Below are 18470 nucleotides of genomic sequence, written 5' to 3'. Positions count from 1 at the left end.
GGGGACAGAGGGAGAGAGAGAAGCAGACTCCCTGAGGAGCAGGGAGCTGGATACAGGGCTTGATCCCAGGACCCTGAGATCATGACCTGAGCCAAAGGCAGATGCTTAACCGACTGAGCCACCCAGGCACCCTGAGAGAGAGAATCTTAAGCAGGTTTCATGCCCAGTGCAGAGCCTGATGTGGGGCTCAATCTTGTAACCTTGAGGTCATGACCTGAGCCGAAATCAAGAGTTGGACACTCAAAGAACTGAGCCACCCAGGCACCCCTGTTTTCCTCTTGTTAATTTGTTGTTGTTGTTGTTTTCAGTCTCATTTGCGGGGTCCCAACCAGTGAACCTAAGATGGGTAGAGGAAAAACCCTTTTCCTCTCCTACAGTTTTGGCAACTGTGAAGGGCCAGTAAAAGCTTGGGATGCCCCACTGGCTTTGGAACCTACGGATGAAATCCTGGAACAATGGCTAAAAGCTGGCAAGAGGTTAAGAATTCATTTGTCGGGGCGCCTGGGTGGCACAGCGGTTAAGCGTCTGCCTTTGGCTCAGGGCGTGATCCCGGTGTTCTGGGATCGAGCCCCACTTCAGGCTCCTCCGCTGGGAGCCTGCTTCTTCCTCTCCCACTCCCTCTGCTTGTGTTCCCTCTCTCGCTGGCTGTCTCTATCTCTGTCAAATAAATAAATAAAATCTTAAAAAAAAAAAAAAAAGAATTCATTTGTCATGTCAACCTCCTGGATGTCTGGTTGTGGTGGCTGGTTGAGAGAGGAAGGTAAGAATTCTTCCTTGTCCTTCCCCCGCCCCCCCAAATTTAGATTAATAGGAGAAAATACTTGTGTGAGATAGTTCTTTGGGTTTGTGCTGTTTTTGCTATTTGTTATTGATCTGATTCTCTCCCAAGGGCAGACATCATTTCTCTGTCTTTGTCTTTTGTGTCATTTGTCATAGTGGGGAGAATCATAAGATAAAACATAAGTATAGGTCCTATAAGCCCCTTGTTTGAGTTGGCCTCACAGATGGTGACTTGACTTTTCCCTGGACTGCTATTTGGACAAACTTTGCTGTGGGTCACCAATTAAAAAAAACAAAAACAAAAACCACGAGATGAATTTCTCCTTCTGTCTCATTCACGTCTTGAGAGTTTGGCTTGGATCCAATGAGCGTATACTTTCCTTGTTTTTTTCTGTCTCCTCAGGAGTGCAGATTGTTGGGGTCTGCCTCCATAGGTGACGAGCCATCAGGCTGGGAATCTGAGACACTTCCTCCCCAACTGTGGCAGCAATCAGGGGAATTTGTTTGGAGAAGCGGTCACAGCTCATAAGAAGCCCTTGTTGGCTTTAACCCTTGCTGCCTTGGCAGTGCTGGGGAAATCCCATCCTGGCATTGCCTCCCTGGGACTGCAGATTAGTGCGTCTGCACTTAAAGACGTCTAACTTCTGTTGGACACTGGCGCTTCCTTACTGCATGTGACAACAAAGGCCTTTGCTTTCTTTGACAATCTCTGCGAGTGACCTTTGTGGATCACAGAGGTTTCATCATCTGTACCTGTCCTGGGAACGCTGCTTACGCCCATGGTAAAATTTTACTCTAGGCCTAGAAAGTTGTCTCTGGGTCTTCCCTTAAAAAGGTTTTCTGGGCACCTGGCTTAGTCAGTGGAGCGTGTGACTCTTGCCCTTGGGATTGTGAGTTTGAGCCCATGTAGGGTGTAGAGATGACTTAAAAGTAAAATCTTAAAAAAAAAAAAAAAAGGCTTTCTTGTTTGTGCTACATTTGGAATGAGTATACCTTTGGGAGATCCTATCTACTGATGGCCAGGTTATAGATCTTTTGATTTGAAAACATTTTTATACATAAGTGGATTTCTAGAGAGCTCTCATTCCAAATACCATATTGGTACCTTTGGAAAGATCACATTGTAAGGAGGGCACATGACACAAGGCATTACCATTAGCCTCAGGGATTCCTTTAAACGAAAAGGCAAAAGTCAGCCATTAAAAGTCAAAGACAGAATTTGGAAATCAGCAGGAGGAAAGTGACCTGTCTCATACAAGGGAGCCCCCATAGGTTCCAGTACCCAAGATCGTGTGGTATTGGTGAACGTATATGAATGAAATAGAATAGAGAGCCCATAAACAGACCCACATAAATCTAGTCAACTGATCTTTGACAAAGGAACAAAGACAATACAATGGACTAAAGATGCAATTTCAACAAATGGTGCTGGACATGTACAGGCAAAAAAGTGAATGTAGACACAGATGTTAGGCCTTTCATAAAAATTAACTCAAAACTGATCATGGACCTACGTGTAAAACACAAAACTATATAAAAACGACTCTGTGAAAGACAATGTCAAGAGAAGAGAAGACAAACCACAGACTGGGAGACAGTATCTGCGAAAGCACATCTGATAAGGGATCGTTGTCCAAAATATACGAAGAGCTCTTAAAACTCAATGATAAGGAAACAAACAACCCAATTTAAAAATAGGTCAGAAACCTTAACAGCCACTTCGCCAAAGAAGATATACAGATAGTAAATAAACCCATGAAAAGATTCTTGTCATCAAGGAAATGTCTTACTTTGGTAAGACAACAATGAGATGCCACTACACACATCTGTTAGAATGGCCAATATCCGTAACAGCGACAACACCAAATGCTGTGGAGCAACAGGAATTCTCATTATTGCTGGTGGGAATGCAACATGGTGCACTCACTTCGAAGACAGTTGGCAATTTCTTACAAAAATAAAAATACTCTCATTGTATGATCCAGTAATTGTGCTCCTTAATCTTTCCCCAAAAGAGTTGAAAACTTACGTCCCCAAAACTCCGGAGCAAGGATATCTATAGCAGCTTTGTTCATAACTGCCAAAACCTGGAAGCGACCAAGATGTCCTTCACTGGGTGAATGGATAAACAAACCATGGTGTATCTAGATAATGGGATCTTATTCAGCATGAAAAAGGAATGAGCTATCCAGTCATGAAAAGACGTGGAAGAAACTTAAATGTGTTGGGGTTCAGGATACACTACCCCCAAAATATGGCACACCTAATATGTTGACTATTTTAAGCTGAAGGAGTTTGAGAAAATGGCAGAAACAGGAAGGTCTCTGTGATCCCCACAATCCCTTGCTCTTCTTCCTTGAAACACATTGTAAAACAGTCAGGTGAGAGGTGCCCTCCCTATACCTGGAGGAAAGGAGCATCCTTATCTCTGAAGACAAGGGTGTCAAGAAGTATCGTTGCAAGAAGGACTGGCGAAGTTCCCCCACTTTACTACAATTAGCTTGTACTCCTAACCTAGCATACTTCACCACTGCCTACTTTTCATCAAACCTGCCATAGAAAACACAGAAGTTTTCGTCTCCTTAGGAAGGCTTACGTGTCAGGTAGCCTCATCTTAAGTCCATTTGTTTACCTTTCTCCTGTTAACCTGTCTGTGTTGGTGTGATTGCCAAACCCAGTCAGGGACCCTAAAGGGGTCAAGGAATAACTTTTCCTTCACCTACAAATGCATATTACTGAGCGAAAGGAGTCAATCTGAAAAGGCTATAGATTGTAGGATTCCAACTATGTGACATTCTGGAAAAGGCAAAACTAGAGAGACAGTGAAAAAAATCAGTGGTTATCAGGGGTTTGGAGGGAGGGAGGGGTAAATAATGAGTGGCACGGAGGATTTTTAGGGCAGTGAGACTATTCTGGATGATACTGTAATGGGGGAGCACATGTCATTATACTTCATCCAAACCCACAGAATGTACAATGCCAAAGGGAACTCTAGTGTAAACCATTACTCTGGGTGATGATGATGTCCGTGTAGGCTAACCAGTTGTCACAAATGTACCCTCTGGTGGGTGGTGTGGATAATGGGGGAGGCTGTGCATGTGTGGGGACAGGAACTATATGGAAAATTACCTTCCTTAATTTTGCTGTGAATCTGAAACGAACCTAAAAAATAAACTGTATTAAAATGTTTTTTTTAATGGCTCAAAGCCTCCTCACCAACTGCAGGAACTTTCTTATTTATCTCAGGACACTGCAGATACTGGACAGCCATGACATTGGAAAAACAATGATCCTAAAGGTAAGAATACAAGGGAGGGGGGATTAAGTAGTAATGGCCCTAGATTTCTGATACTAGATAAATAGGCCCCCTGAATTCCTTCTGAGAGGAAACCTACATCCTTTCTCTGTCCCTTTGAGATGTAAATCTTACTGTATCTTTGAAATGTGAACATCCAAGGAGGTAACTCTTGGCTGTGCAGTCACCTGAGACAGAAGGAAATAAAAATGGGGGAAAAAGAAGCTTTTTGGAAATAAACTGTCACTTGGTGTTTCCAAAAGGGCCCCGGCCCAAAATATAGTCCACCCTCTCCATAATACTGCATCTCAGAGCAAATAAAAATCCTAAAATTCTCTGCAGATGTTGGTAAAAACCTTCAGCCCTCACTGAGCAGGTTACCTTAGCCTGTTCCGTCTGCCGGAAACATCATTCCGATTAAACCAAAATAAGACTAGGACGAGAATCAACTCATAAAAATTGGTGAAATTTATGTTTCTATTTCTAACCTAACTCATAGCAAAAATTTAGAATAAAAGCTGTAAGATCTCTACTTGAATTTGTATATGTATTTATGTTGTGTACATGTGATACTATTCTAAGTCCGGATGGTATTGCCCAAATTAATTTGTAAGAAAGCTCTATTAATTGACTTTAAAAAAAAAAGATGTATTTATTTATTTTAGAGAGAGACAGAGCTCATGTGAAAGTGGGGAGAGGGGCAGAAGGAGATTCACTTGGGCTCCTACACTGGACTCGATCTCAGGATCCATGAGTTCAAGACCTGAGTTGAAACCAAGAGTTGGAGGCTTAACTGACTGCACCACCCAGGCGCCCGTCTATTCATTGAGTTTAAAAAGTAAATGTGTGGGGGCTCCTGGCTGGCTTAGTCCGTGGTGTGCGGGACTCTTGATCTAGGGATTGTGAGTTCAAGCCCCACGTTGGGTGTAGAGATTACTTAAAAATAAAAAAATCTTAAAAAAAAAAGCAAGTGCTTATATAAATTCTTTAAAAAAAATTGTATTTATTTGACAGAGAGAGAGAGAGAGCACAAGCAGGGGGAGAAGCAGGGAGAGGGAGAAGCAGGCTCCCCGCTGAGCAGAGAGCTGGATGTGGGGCTCGATCCCACGACCCTGGAATTCTGACCTGAGCTGAAGGCAAATGCTTAACCGACTGAGCCACACAGGCACCCCTAAATTAAGTCTTTCTAACACTTTGAAAGAAAATAAAAACTAACCTCAATGTTTTTCAAGTTCACGTGATGTGAGATAATCTTTGGTAAATAAGGTTAGTTTACGATTATTGGTTAAATAAAAGTGAGTATGTCTTCAGAATTGGCAGCCCTAAACAGAATGTAGACATACAACTTTATTCTGCCTGGGTTTACTAGTCAAACAAGCTTCTCCTAGATGTCTAATATTGTAAAATTATAAATGCAGCCGAAGAACAAAAGATACAATAAAGGTGAAGTGTTTGATGCATGTCAAACATGGCAGTAAAAATAAAAACAGGGGAGAAGGGAGAGACATATGTTTAACTTTTAGGTTTTTTGCTTCTGTGATTTTTTTGTCTTTTTTGGTCCTTGCCTGATTTGTCAACAACAACAACAAATCAGGATGACGGCCAGCTTTTTTTAATGTCTCATGAAGTGTTCATGATCAATCCAAACATAATTGTTAAGGCAAGCGAGTTAAATAAATGTAGGTGGGAAGACGTTTATAAATGAACTTTAAAAAAACAAGTTTATTTTTATTTATTTATTTTTAAAAAGATTTTATTTATTTATTCGACAGGATAGAGACAGCCAGCGAGAGAGGGAACACAAGCAGGGGGAGTGGGAGAGGAAGAAGCAGGCTCCCAGTGGAGGAGCCTGATGTGGGGCTCGATCCCAGAACGCCGGGATCACGCCCTGAGCTGAAGGCAGACGCTTAACCGCTGTGCCACCCAGGTGCCCCCCCCAAAAGTTTATTTAAAGTAATCTCTGCACCGAAGGTGGGACTCAGACTTATAACGTCAAGATCAGGAGTCGTGTATTCCTCTGACTGAGCCAGCCAGGCGCCCCTGTAACTGAACTTTTTAACCATAATTATGTTTTCTAATATATCTGCTTAAAAATAGTTTCCAAAATCTTTTTGATAACTTGAAACCTTCAAGTTATACTGAGTTTAGTTAAACAATAGATATTCATTGACTATCTAGATTGCTTCCAAAAAAGATAAAATACTGAAACATTGATTGCTAAACATAAGTTTATCTACTTTGGCTTCTCAATTTTTACAGAGAGGCAAAAGATATTTGGATCTGTTACTTAAGCATGTCTTTTTTGCCACACTGAAAAATTATGCTATGAAAAATTATGTCGAAATTATGAAATGGTATATTAATAAATTTACTAATCTGAAGAATGCTGATATGTGAGAATTCACAACTGCCTGCTCCCTAATTTTCTCTGGAAATTAAGGTCAGTAAGACTTAAGAATTCTAATCCATACGTGGAAATGAGTTACAAGAATACTATGGGTAAAGGAGAAAACCCTATACGCAGAGCATGCAAGGAAAGTGAGATAGGTTTTTGAGAAAAGGTGTAAGGAATGACAGGTGAATTTTTTTTAAATTTTATTTTTAAGTCATCTCTGCACCCAACATGGGGCTCGAACTTACAACCCCGAGATCAAGAGTCACACGCTCCACCCACTGAGCCAGCCGGGTACCCCATGATGGGTACATTTTTGTTAAGGGAAAAGGAGAGTAATTTTGTCCTCGTTTAGAGGTTATTTCAGGTTGTTTCAGAATGAGAAAGGAAAATAAAGGGCAAAATCCCAAAGGGTATAAAAGGTTAAAAAAGGAAAGAGACAGAGACTATCCTACCTCGTGGTGTCAAGCCAGCTAAAGTTGCATGGACTTATTATAAGTGTATAAAGATGCTTTAATATCGATAGAATACCAATGCAAAAGTAGAATTTGATTTCCTTTCTCTGTTAAAAAGATAAAGTTTCCTGGGATTATTGGTCTGTTCTTAACAGAAAATTGTAAAAGGTGTTTGTTTTTTAATCTGCTGAGTAATACGGCTAGGAAGCAAAGATTGCTTTATCAAAATAATTTCCCATGCTTCATGTTATCGCTATCAAGTCTTAGATTAGTTAGGAAAACAAAGTCTTCTCAATATTAAAACAGCTAAGGTTTTTTTGTTTTGTTTTTCTTTTCCCCTCAGCTATGTTACTTCCTACGGCTGTTTCTGGAATCTTTTATTGCCAGTTTGGTAAATGAGTAAGTAAGTATTGCTTCATAGTGATCTGTAATCCTATTTATAGATCTTCCTCGATTTACTATGAGGTTATGTCCTGATCAATCTACTGTAAGTGGAAAATCATAAGTTGAAGATCAAAATTCATGATTTGAAGTATTGTTTCCACTGAAGGCCTATTGCTCCTACACCATGGTAAAGTTGAAAAAATCGTAAGTCAAACCATTGTTAGTAGGGAACCGTCTGCAATTAAGTGCTTAAAACTTTGGGCATTTTCTACAACCTTTACAAAACCAAATTATAGATAAAGTCTTTGACTTCAAACTAACTTTGAGGGGTTTTTTTGGTTTTGTTTTGTTGTTGCTGTTGCTGTTGTTTTTTTTAAAGATTTTATTTATTTATTTGACAGAGAGAGAGAGAGACAGCCAGCGAGAGAGGGACAACAAGCAGGGGGAGTGGGAGAGGAAGAAGCAGGCTCCCAGCAGAGGAGCCTGATGTGGGGCTCGATCTCAGAACACTGGGATCACGCCCTGTGCCGAAGGCAGACGCTTAACGACTGCGCCACCCAGGCGCCCCCGGTTTTATTTTGTTTTGTTTGAGGATCCTTAGGAAATCTCCAAGGATTTGTCCTCTCACCTGGTAAAAACAGAGATTTTTAAAATTTATTTTATATGTTAAATTACACAGGAAACATGGTCAAATAAAAAGTGGTTTAACTTTCTGTAGGTTGTAATTGTATGGACATATGTTATTAATATAAGTGTTTCAGCAATTGCATTAGATTCCCAGAATTGTGTTAATGTTATTATCCATGTACTCAGTTGTAATTTCAATTAAAATCTTGTATGCCACAGAAGTAACAAAATTTCCTTGTCAATTGCATTACAATGAACTCTCATCAGACGTTTCACGGTGGCATTTTAAATCTTTTGTCATTCATAGACAATTATTGTTTTACTCTGACACTTCCCTAAAATCTTTTATAATCAGCTGCAATCCAAAAGTACTTAGTCCTCAAAGAAGTTCATGGAGAAGTCTCTGACAAATACTCTGGAGTACAGTTTTCTGATAACTTTGAAAGCATACCATATGACCGGGTAAGAATTTCCAAAACTCTAATAAAGAAATGGAAGAAAAATTGCTGACTCAAGATCAGGTAGAACAAAATTATCTACAATGGCCAAGTTAGGAAGCAGCCTCAGTGTCCATTGGTAGAAGAATGGATAAACAAGATATGGAATAGATATATGTGTATATACATATGTGTATGTGTATGTCTATACACATGTATATACACAATGGAATAGAATACACAATGGAATATTACTCAGCCGCAAAAAAGAATGAAATCTTGCCATTTGCAACAACGTCGATGGAGCTAGGGAGTATAATGCTAAGTGAAATAAGTCATGTGTGGAACTTAAGAAACAAAACAAATGAGCAAAGGGGGAAAAAAGAGAGAGACAAACCAAGAAACAGACTCTTAACTATAGAGAACAAACTGCTGGTGACCAGAGGGGAGGGGGTTGGGGGATGGGGGAAACAGGTGTTGGAGATGAAGGAGGGCACCTGTCTCGATGAGCACCAGGTGATGTATGGACGTGTTGAATCACTATATTGTGCACCTGAAACTTACGTAACACTGTATGTTAACTAACTGGTATTAAAATAAAAAAACTTAAAAAAAGAAAAATCAGGCGAAGGAAAAATTAATTACATAGGACTCAATAATTATGCTGATAAAGACGATTATACATTTTTTATGGCCTTTTGTTTAAATTTTTGCTGTCTCTTTAATCTATTTTCGGGATATAGGAAACCCTTTTTCTCTTTTCGCATAAGCTATTTACAACTTCTAGCAATGCATAAATTATATCTTTGTAAACAGAAAACATGAATTTTTCTCCCAACCTGAGAACCTGGGATTCCCAACGTGCTGGTATGTGGATGTGGGTCCTTGGGAGGTGATCAGGTCATGAGGGTGGAGGCATCATGAATGGAACTCGTGCTGGAGACCCCAGAGAGCTCCCTCGCTTCTTCTGCCATGTGCGGACACAAGGAGAAGACAGCTGTCTATGAACGAGGAAGGAGCTCCTCCGTAGACACTGAGTCTGCCATCAACTTCAGCTTGGACTTTCCAGCTTTCAGAAGTGTGAGAAATCGATTTCTGTGGTCTGTAAGCCACCGCTTCCATACGGTTCTGTTACAGCAGTCTGAATGGATGAAGCCACTGCCTGATCCCTCCAGAATTCAGAAATTTTTAAAAAAATATTTTATTTATTCATTTGTTAGAGAGAGAGGGAGAGAGAGAGACAGAGAGCGAGCACAAGCAGGGAGAGCAGCAGGCAGAGGGAGAAGCAGGCTCCCCGCTGAGTAAGGAGCCTGAGGCAGGACTCCATCTCAGGACCCTGGGATCCTGACCTGAGCAGAAGGCAGAACGCTTAACTGACTGAGCCACCCAGGTGCCCCTTTTGTATATACCTTTAAAGTTACAGAATTGGTACGGTATCATAAATCATGTTCTGTTTCTTACTTTTTTTTTTTTTTTGCACTCAATTTGTAAGTTTCTGAGATCTCGCGATATGTTTCGTGGACTCCAGGCTGCTTTTCCTGAGTGCCGCAGAACATTCCACCGAAAACACTCCATCTTTTCATCATCCGTTCTGGGGCATTGGACCCAGCAATTTATGACACCCAATGTGTTGTTGTAAAGGTGACAAACTTGTGCAAGACAGACAGTGTCTTCAGAGGTAAGGAGGGGAAGGATTGCTGTGTGGCAGGGAGAGCGTGTTATTTCGCTAAGCACTATCCTGCGGCTCCCCAGACAGCCGCACGGCTACAGTCATATCAGCAAGACCCGAGGGCCTTTTATTCCCCCACCTTCTCCAGAACTTGATAACATCTCACTTCCTGATTTTAGTGAAGTGGTATCTGTTGTTTTGATTTGCATTGTTCTCATTACCGGTAAGATCAAATGCTTACCAGCCGGGTGAGTTTCCCCTTCAGTGAATTATCTATCAAATACTCTGCCCATTAAAAAAATTGCGTTTCTTGTTAAAAAAAGAAGGAAAGAAAGAGAAAGAAAGAAAGAAAGAAAGAAAGAAAGAAAGAAAGAAAGAAAGAAAGAAAGAATTGGGTTTCTTGTCTTTTTCTTGCTGATCTGCAGCTCTTGAATGTTCTAGCTATGATTCTGTTCTTGGCTTCGTACAGATTTCTCTCAGGCTCTCATTAATCTGCTCCCTTGTCGAAGGGGTGCTCTACTGAACTCAAATCGTTAAATGGTCAAATCCATTGATTTTTTTTTTTTTACTTCATGTAATTTAAAAACTTTGTTTAAAAGAGCCTTCCTCCCTCCCCACCCAAGGTGATAAAGCTGTTTTTCTGTTTTTCCCTAATAGGTTTTATTCCTGAGCCTGCCACCATGCCATCTGAGACTCAGGGCCTCTTCCCAGCAAAGTCTCCTGCATCTTCAGTCTTTTCTCTGAAGGCTGCCTTCACCCTCACCTTCTTGTCCTGGAAGAATCCTGGCTTTCCCGGGGAATCCTACTGAACTCAGGGTCAAGGACTCGACTGTAGAGTGCTTTGGGGTAAGTTAGAAAAAGGCAGCCCCTGTGGGTGGCAGAGCCCCCAGGCACAGGGGTGGTGAGGGGAGTGTGGACCAGGTCTCCTCCCCTGCTGGCCCTTTCCCTGCACACCCCCTGCAGGGCACACTCCTGGCTGACGTGTGGTTTTATCCTTGTCTTCGTCATCTTTCACCTCATAAGGCTGAATTCTTGGGGTGCCTGGCTGGCTCAGTTGGGAGAGCATGTGACTTCATCTCAGGGTTGTAAGTTTGAGCCCCACATTGGGTGTAGAGATTACTTAACAATAAAATCTTGACCCAAAAGAAGCTCAGTTCTTAAGCACTGTCCTCTCTGCCCCTCTCCTCCCATACTTCCTGTTCCATCAATGCCCCACCCTTGTGGGAACCTTCAATACACCGACGACCACTTTCTCAGGGTGCACCCACCATTCTCTCTCTGGGCCCCTCCCTCCCGACTACCCTGTGACACAGTTTAGCTCCCACCTTCACATCATTATAACCATGCCCTTGTACTCCCAACTGGCCTGGAAAAACTCTGCCCCAACTTACCACTAATCTTTCACTAACTCTGAGGCGGCACATGAACTAAGCACTGAAAAGTCACGGTCATGCTGAATCATCTCACTTTTAATTAATGACCAAACATCTCCATGTCCTATTGACTGTTCCTTCCTCAAGGAATGGCCCTCCACCAGAAGCTGAATTGTTCACTCCATTATTTAACTTAGGGCTCTGCGCTCTGCTCAGAGCACCTCTTTGGAAAGGCCCTTATCATACGATCTAGAATTCCCCTCTCCAGTACTATCTAGTCCCTGTGATATGGCTTTATTTTTCTTCGTAGCATATATATCTCCTAACATAATCTTTAATTATGTGCTTATTGTTTATCTTCTCCTTCCCCCACTTGAATGGAAGCCCAGTAAAAGCGACTTGCCTATTCTGTTCCATGCTATATCCCCAGCCTAAAACCCACAGGAGGCATTTAATAAGTATTTTTGAAATGAATGAATGATGGCTGGCTCCAGGATGGATGTCCCCAAAGTATTAAACACATTGACATGTTATCTTACACGTTTGATAGAATTGAGAGGAGTTTTGGAGTTCTGGTAGAGAATTTGCGTATGCATTAGTGATAGATACATAGAAAAGCAAGCAAATTTAAAAATAAAGCAATTACTAACTCCAGGGCGATAAAAACAACAAAAGGTTGTTTCCAGAAAAGAAATATAATTATAGAACCATACATGGCTCAGCTGTGAATGTTTATTTAGTCACAGGAAGGTAAGCACAGAGTAATAATTTAATCCAAAACTGTGACATACCTATTTTGGCTCAATGGCGAGTGGGGAGAGAAGAGGAGGGACAGGTGTCTCTATGTCTGTACGGTGGGGGTAGGCGGTTGGGATTTGTGTGCGTGATGGTAGCTAATCCTCATCTTCTGTGGTGGGAAGTCAAATGATAATATTCCAAACTGAGAAAAATCACAAAACAGTTGTTGACACATCCTATTTACAAGAAGAGATTGTAGGGGAGGGAAAAGCTTTCCTTGACCCTCTTAGAGTCTCTGGCTGGGTCCGAAAATTAAGCAAAGACAGATTAAGAGGAGAAAAGCCTACACATTTTACTGAATTTTTACATGTACAAGGGAGCCGTCAAAAGAGAATGAAAACCTGAAGTAGTGACCAGAGCTTGAAGCTTTCATACCTTCTAGACAAAGAAATAATGAATCTGTGAAGAATTGACAAGACAAAGGTGTAGTATATGATGAAGTAACTGGGAAGGGCGCCTGGGTGGCTCAGTTGGTTAAGTGTCTGCCTTTGGCTCAGGTTATGATCCCAGCGTCCTGGGACTGAGTCCTGCATCCAGCTCCTTGCTCAGCGGGGAGCCTGCTTCTCCCTTTTCCTGCCCTCCCCCCAACTCGTGCACATGTGCCTTCTCTTTCTCTCTCTTGCAAAAATAAATAAAATCTTAAAAAAAAAAGAAGTAACTAGGAAGATAAGGGTAGTTTAACAAGGTTTGTTTATACAGCCTTCTTGGCTCCCCTCTCTGGTGAGAAGAATATCTTCTTTCCTTCTGGTATAGGGAGGGTACCTTCACTTAGGACATTTATGACCTGTTTCAGGGTAGAAGGTTAATGGGAAGAGGGGCGATCAGAGTGACCTTTCTGTTTCTGCTATTTTAAAAAATTCCTTCAACTTGAGATATTAAATATGCCAAGGTGCCATATTTGGGGATAGCATGTCCCGAACCCCATCAGGGTAGATACCAGGAAGAATAATTCCTGAAGTTAAAATGATTGCTGTTGGGCAATGAGACTGAGGGTAGGATAAAAGAGTAGAGCCAGGGCTGCTGCTTTCCTTTAGAAGCCTTTTGGTTCTAGTGGCCTTCAAAAAGAACTATTTTTGAGTTGTATCACTGTAATAAAAGATAAAATGTTGAAAATATTTTAAAAAAATTAACTTCTATGATGCTAAGAACTAACACCATTTTGAAAACTCATATAGTATTATAATAAGAAGCTAGGATAAAAATACAGGAACATGTTTCTCCAAGAAGATCTATGAATGGCCATAAGTGCATGAAAAGATGCTCAACATCTCTAATCATTAGGGAAATGCAAATTAAAACCATAATGAGAGGAGCGCCTGGCTGGCTCAGTCGGTGGAGCATGGGACTCTTGATCTTGGGGTTGTGAGTTCAAGCTCCACATGGGGGGTAGAGTTTACTTTTAAAAAGCTGCAATGAGATACCCCCTCTCACCCATTAGGATGGCTATTATCAAAAAAACAGAAAATACCAAGTGTTGGCAAGGATGTGGAGAAATTGGAATCCTTGTGCAATTTTCTTGGGAATGTAAAATGGTACAAGTGTTACGGAAAATAATATGGAGGTTCCTTAAAAAATTAAAATTAGAAATACCCTATGACCCAGCAACTCCACTTCTGGGTATAGACTCCAAAGAATTGAAAGCAGGGACTTGAGCTGATGTTTGTACACCTGTGTTCATAGTAGTGTTGTTCACAATAGCTAACAGGTGGGACCAACCCAATGTCCATCAACCGATGACTGGATAAACAAAATGTGACGGAGACACACAATGGAATGTTATGCAGCCTTAAAAGGGAAGGAAACCCTGTCATGTGCTGTAACATGGGTGAATCTTGAGGACACTGTGCTAAGTGACATAAGCCAGTCACAAAAAGACACATACTGTATGATTCCACTTATATGAGGTGCCTATATAGAGGAGTCAAGTTCCGAGAGACGAAAGGTAGGATGGTAGTTGTCAAGGGCTGTGGGGAAGGAGGACATGGGAGCTGTTGTTTAATAGATACAGAGTTTCAGTTCCGCAAGATAAAAAGAGTTCTGAGGATGGATGGTGGTGCCGGTTGCACAACAGTGTGAACGTCCCTAATAACACTGAACTTCGTGCTTAAAAATGGTTAAGATTGTAAACGTAATGTGCATGTGTTTTATCCACAATTGTTTGGAAAGTGAGATCATTTTACAATGACAACAACTAGCAAAATTGGAACATATGAATATTATAAATAAACATGGGCTTAAAATTAAATTATGTTTAAAAATTTTTGAATGAGGGGCTCCTGGGTGGCTCAGTCAGCTGTGTCTGCCTTCGGCTCAGGTCATGATCTCAGGGTCCTGGGATCGAGTCCCGCATCGCGGGAGCCTGCTTCTCCCTCTCTCTGCCACTCCCCCTGCTTATGCTCTCTCTCTCTCTCTCAAATAAGTAAATAAAATCTTTAAAAAATTTTAAAAACGAAATAAAATAATAATTAAGTTCTGTTATAATCCAATTTGCCTTTAGTAAATTGGTCCCAATCAAACTCAAATGGTTTTTGTTTTTTGTTTTTATTTAAGTGGTCTCCATACCGCCAGTGTGGAGCCCAACACGGGCTCATGGCCCTGAGATCAAGACCTGAGCTGAGCTGAAGAGTCAGACACTTAACGAGTGAACTATCCAGGTGCCCCTCAAATGGTATTTTCCTATAGACCTATAGAAATTTTCTACTTAAACTTTCTGGGTACAGTTATTAAAATATAATATTTCTCTAATTATTATTGACAGTATATTAATATATTATGTTTGTATTCACTTAATTTTATTTTTTGACAATCTTGTTTGGGGGATTTCAGACAAAAAACAATACTGACTTTAAAATTATCTCAGTTTGGGGTTCCTGGCTGGCTCAGTCAGAGGAGTGTGTGACTCTTGATCTCAGGGTCATGAGTTCGAGGCCCATGTTGGGTGTGAAGTTTACTTAAAAATAAAATCTTTTTCTTTTTTTTAAGATTTTACTTATTTATTTGTCGGGGGGGCGGCTGGAAAGTACAACCAGGGGGAGCGGGAGGCAGAGGAGAAGCAGGCTCCCTGCTGAGCAAGAAGCCCAATGTGGGACTTGATCCCAGGACCTTGGAACCATGACCTGAGCTGAAGGCAGACACTTAACTGACTGAGCCACCCAGGCGTCCCTAAAAATAAAATCTTAATATAATAAAATAATCTCAGTTTATCCAAAGATTTGTGAATAGTTGGTAGCAATATTGCCTGTGGCAAAAGATAAATAATGTCATAGATAAATGTATACACTAAATTTTTAAAATGAGTCCATATTTACCCATACAGGCTAAAAAACAAAAGAAGAATTTTGCTTATACCGCAAAAGTGTGTATTTCTCTATATTCCAACTTTTATTACTCCTATTAAACTCTATCAACAAATAGGTATTCTCCCTAATATGTCCCTCAGGGTATATTAAAACTTCTTTTCTTTTAAAAATAACCGGTGTTGTGTTCACAATGGTGCTGATCATGAAAATCATCTGGGTCTATATACTTGAAATCAGTGCCAATACATTTGACCCTAAAAGGAAGGGAAAAAGGATTCATGGCCACAGCACCATCCCCGTGTGAGATCTAACTGCATTTTTGTCTAATTTTAAAATAAACTGGTTCTTCCTAAGCCCACAATGTTTTTAGGTACTTGCTAGTAGAACAATTAATGTGTTATGAGTTTGACACTATAATTTTACCATTTAAAATTTAATTATGTTTTTAAATTACGATTTTTTAAAGCTCTAAATAAGATAATAATTCAATATAATTAGCTGTAACAATCTCTCTCATACATATGTATTTTTATATGTGTGGGATATATATATATATAGAGAGAGAGAGAGAATAAAGTTACTTTCCATTTATTTCTTCCCATTTCCTGAACTATTAATTTATATATATATGTATATATATATATAATAGTATATTTAAACTTTGTAAATGGATGTGGGTTTATGACAGAAATTTTAAAAATCAATAGTTCAGGAAATGGGAAGAAATATATATATATATATATGATTGTATACACATATATGTGAATCAGGACTAAAAGACACAACAAACAAAGAACCCCAATAGTTCAGAATGGGAGGTGTGGCAGTGCAGATAAATGTAAAGTTTGCTTTTATAAACAGTAGCCAAATGGAGATGCTCTCCCAAGAATTCTTACGTAGGAACTTCGCACTTGTAACCAGCACTGAACCAGAGAGAGGCCCATCCAAGTTCTCGTACATGATGGTGGCCCACGTTTTCCATCCATTTCTTTTCACATTAGCAACTAAATACATCTGCCAAGTAAGAAGTATAAATTGTAACTTACTAGACCACCATCACCTTTAATTTGAAAATAAATGTCAACAATTGGATCAAGCTATGCAAGTGTTTATACAATCACAGCCGAATCAGGAATTATTACCAATACCCATCACCAGGTATAGATTCACCATATGGCTCCCAAGGACAGCTACAATATTAAATTTCATTACACGTGCACTGGTTATATGATCAGTGCTGGGATTATATTTCATCTCAGGATAACACAAACAAGCAATTATAGTTTTAGTCAAGAGTTTTAATAAAGCCTTACTACTTTAGAAAAGGAAAAGGGTAGCAAATTTAAACACTGACAACAAAAGGCTTTTGAAAGATTCCCATCCTCCAGTAAGAGGGGACTTGTTCATTGACAGTATCAGGGTCACAAACCTTACTGGCCAAATTATGAAGGGAGTCTGCATCACTTGGAATTAGCAGGAATTTGGGAATACAAAATAGGATTTAAGAAAATAAACGGGACACATTTTGCACAGAAACCTAATTCAGATGGCCAGATGCCTTTTCACTCTGCAGTCAACAAAAAGTTGGAACTCCCCCTGCAGAGTCAGGATAAGCCCCTTTGATATTCTCTGCAGATGTTTATCAAAGGTAACCATATTCATCGATCTATTGAACACACTCTTGCATGTGTTTTTGAAGACACTAAAAGGTTTTTGTTGGGATGGATTGATTATATTTGAACATGACTATATACGCAAGAACTTAAACCACCCCATGAGTGCCCCCATCTGAGAAACATAACATTCTTTAAAACAATGCTACAAATGTATTCCCTATGCATGTATTTGCCAAAACATGGAATAGATAAGCCACAAAATAAATAAAATGATTATCTACAGGAGAGGAAGGAGACAAGATGGGAGGGGACAGGGGTAGAAGATGTACTTATCTGAACCTATCTTGTTTTGTAGATTTGACTCAAGAATTATGTGAATGTTCGGGGTATGAGTAAAACAAACTTAAATCAAAATGTATTGGCAATTTGTGTCTTCCTTTCTTTTTTCTTGATCAGTCTGTCTCGGGGTGGATCAATTTTATTGATCTTTTCAGAGAACCAGCTTTTGGCCTCATTGATTTTCTCTAATGTTCTCTAATGTATTGATTTTTGCTCTTATCTTATTTCTTTCCCTTTACTTACTTTGAGTTTAATTTGCCCTTCTTCTTCTAGAAATTTCTTCTTTTTGAATACACGTACTTGCACAGCTATAAATTTCCCTCTGAGAATGTGGCATGTGCGTGAAGATATTGTTTTTAAATTACAAATCCAATTTCTTTAACAGATACAGGGATATTCCGATTGTCTATTTCTCCTTATTCCAGTTTTGGCAACTTGTGGGGTTTTTTTCAGGGACTTTTCGAGGAATACCGGGGCTGTTCAACATGGCCCCTCCACTCAGGCTCACTAGAACTAAACATCTTTGTGCCGTGAATGGCTGTGGGCATGGTTTTGCTTATAGCTCTTGGACAGTTGTCCCCTGTCTGCCCTGCAGATATGGACGCGAGGTGTGCACATAGCTTTTGGGGAGTCACTTCTCCTAGGTCCTCTCCCTATGCCTATATCTTTTTTTTTTTCTTTAAAGGTTTTATTTATTTATTTGAGAGAGAGAGAGAGGGAGAGCACAAGCAGGGGCAGCGACAGAGGGAAAGGGAGAAGCAGACTCTCCGCTGAGCAGGGATCCCAGAACCCTGGGATCATGACCGGAGTGGAAGGCCGACACTTAACAACTGAGCCACCCAGGCGCCCCTCTTTATCCATTTTTGAGCTGAATTCTTTGTCAGTGTGTGCCTTTTGTTTTCATTAGGTTTTCCTTGAGATAAAAAATCTTAACTTCAATGAAGCTGATTTGTCAATCATATTTTATTGTCAATGTTTCTTGTACTTGCTTGAGAAATTTTTCTGT

The 18470-nt window shown here is 40.2% G+C and overlaps 2 long non-coding RNA genes across 7 annotated transcripts in view; both read left to right on the top strand.

The window, feature by feature from the left end:
• The window catches only part of LOC103660188, a 29882-nt gene extending 22524 nt beyond the window's left edge, over positions 1–7358 (top strand). The window contains exons 2-3 of the long non-coding RNA XR_567724.2: positions 4027–4078; positions 7266–7358. This is a non-coding gene — a long non-coding RNA (uncharacterized LOC103660188). The remainder of the gene's footprint in view (positions 1–4026; positions 4079–7265) is intronic.
• Positions 7359–9871: 2513 nt separating this feature from the next.
• The window catches only part of LOC121105523, a 43328-nt gene continuing 34729 nt past the window's right edge, over positions 9872–18470 (top strand). For 5 of the 6 annotated variants that reach the window (XR_005838070.1, XR_005838072.1, XR_005838069.1 and 2 more), the window contains exons 1-2: positions 9872–10048; positions 10697–10885. This is a non-coding gene — a long non-coding RNA (uncharacterized LOC121105523). Of the gene's footprint in view, positions 10288–10696; positions 10886–18470 lie in introns of all 6 variants that reach the window. The other variant, XR_005838068.1, reaches the window with a different exon arrangement.

The sequence above is a fragment of the Ursus maritimus genome, unplaced genomic scaffold (assembly GCF_017311325.1).
Source record: "Ursus maritimus isolate PB19 unplaced genomic scaffold, ASM1731132v1 scaffold_27, whole genome shotgun sequence".
NCBI lineage: Eukaryota > Metazoa > Chordata > Mammalia > Carnivora > Ursidae > Ursus > Ursus maritimus.
Note: the sequence above shows the minus strand (reverse complement) of the source record. Positions and strands in the feature narration are given on the sequence as shown.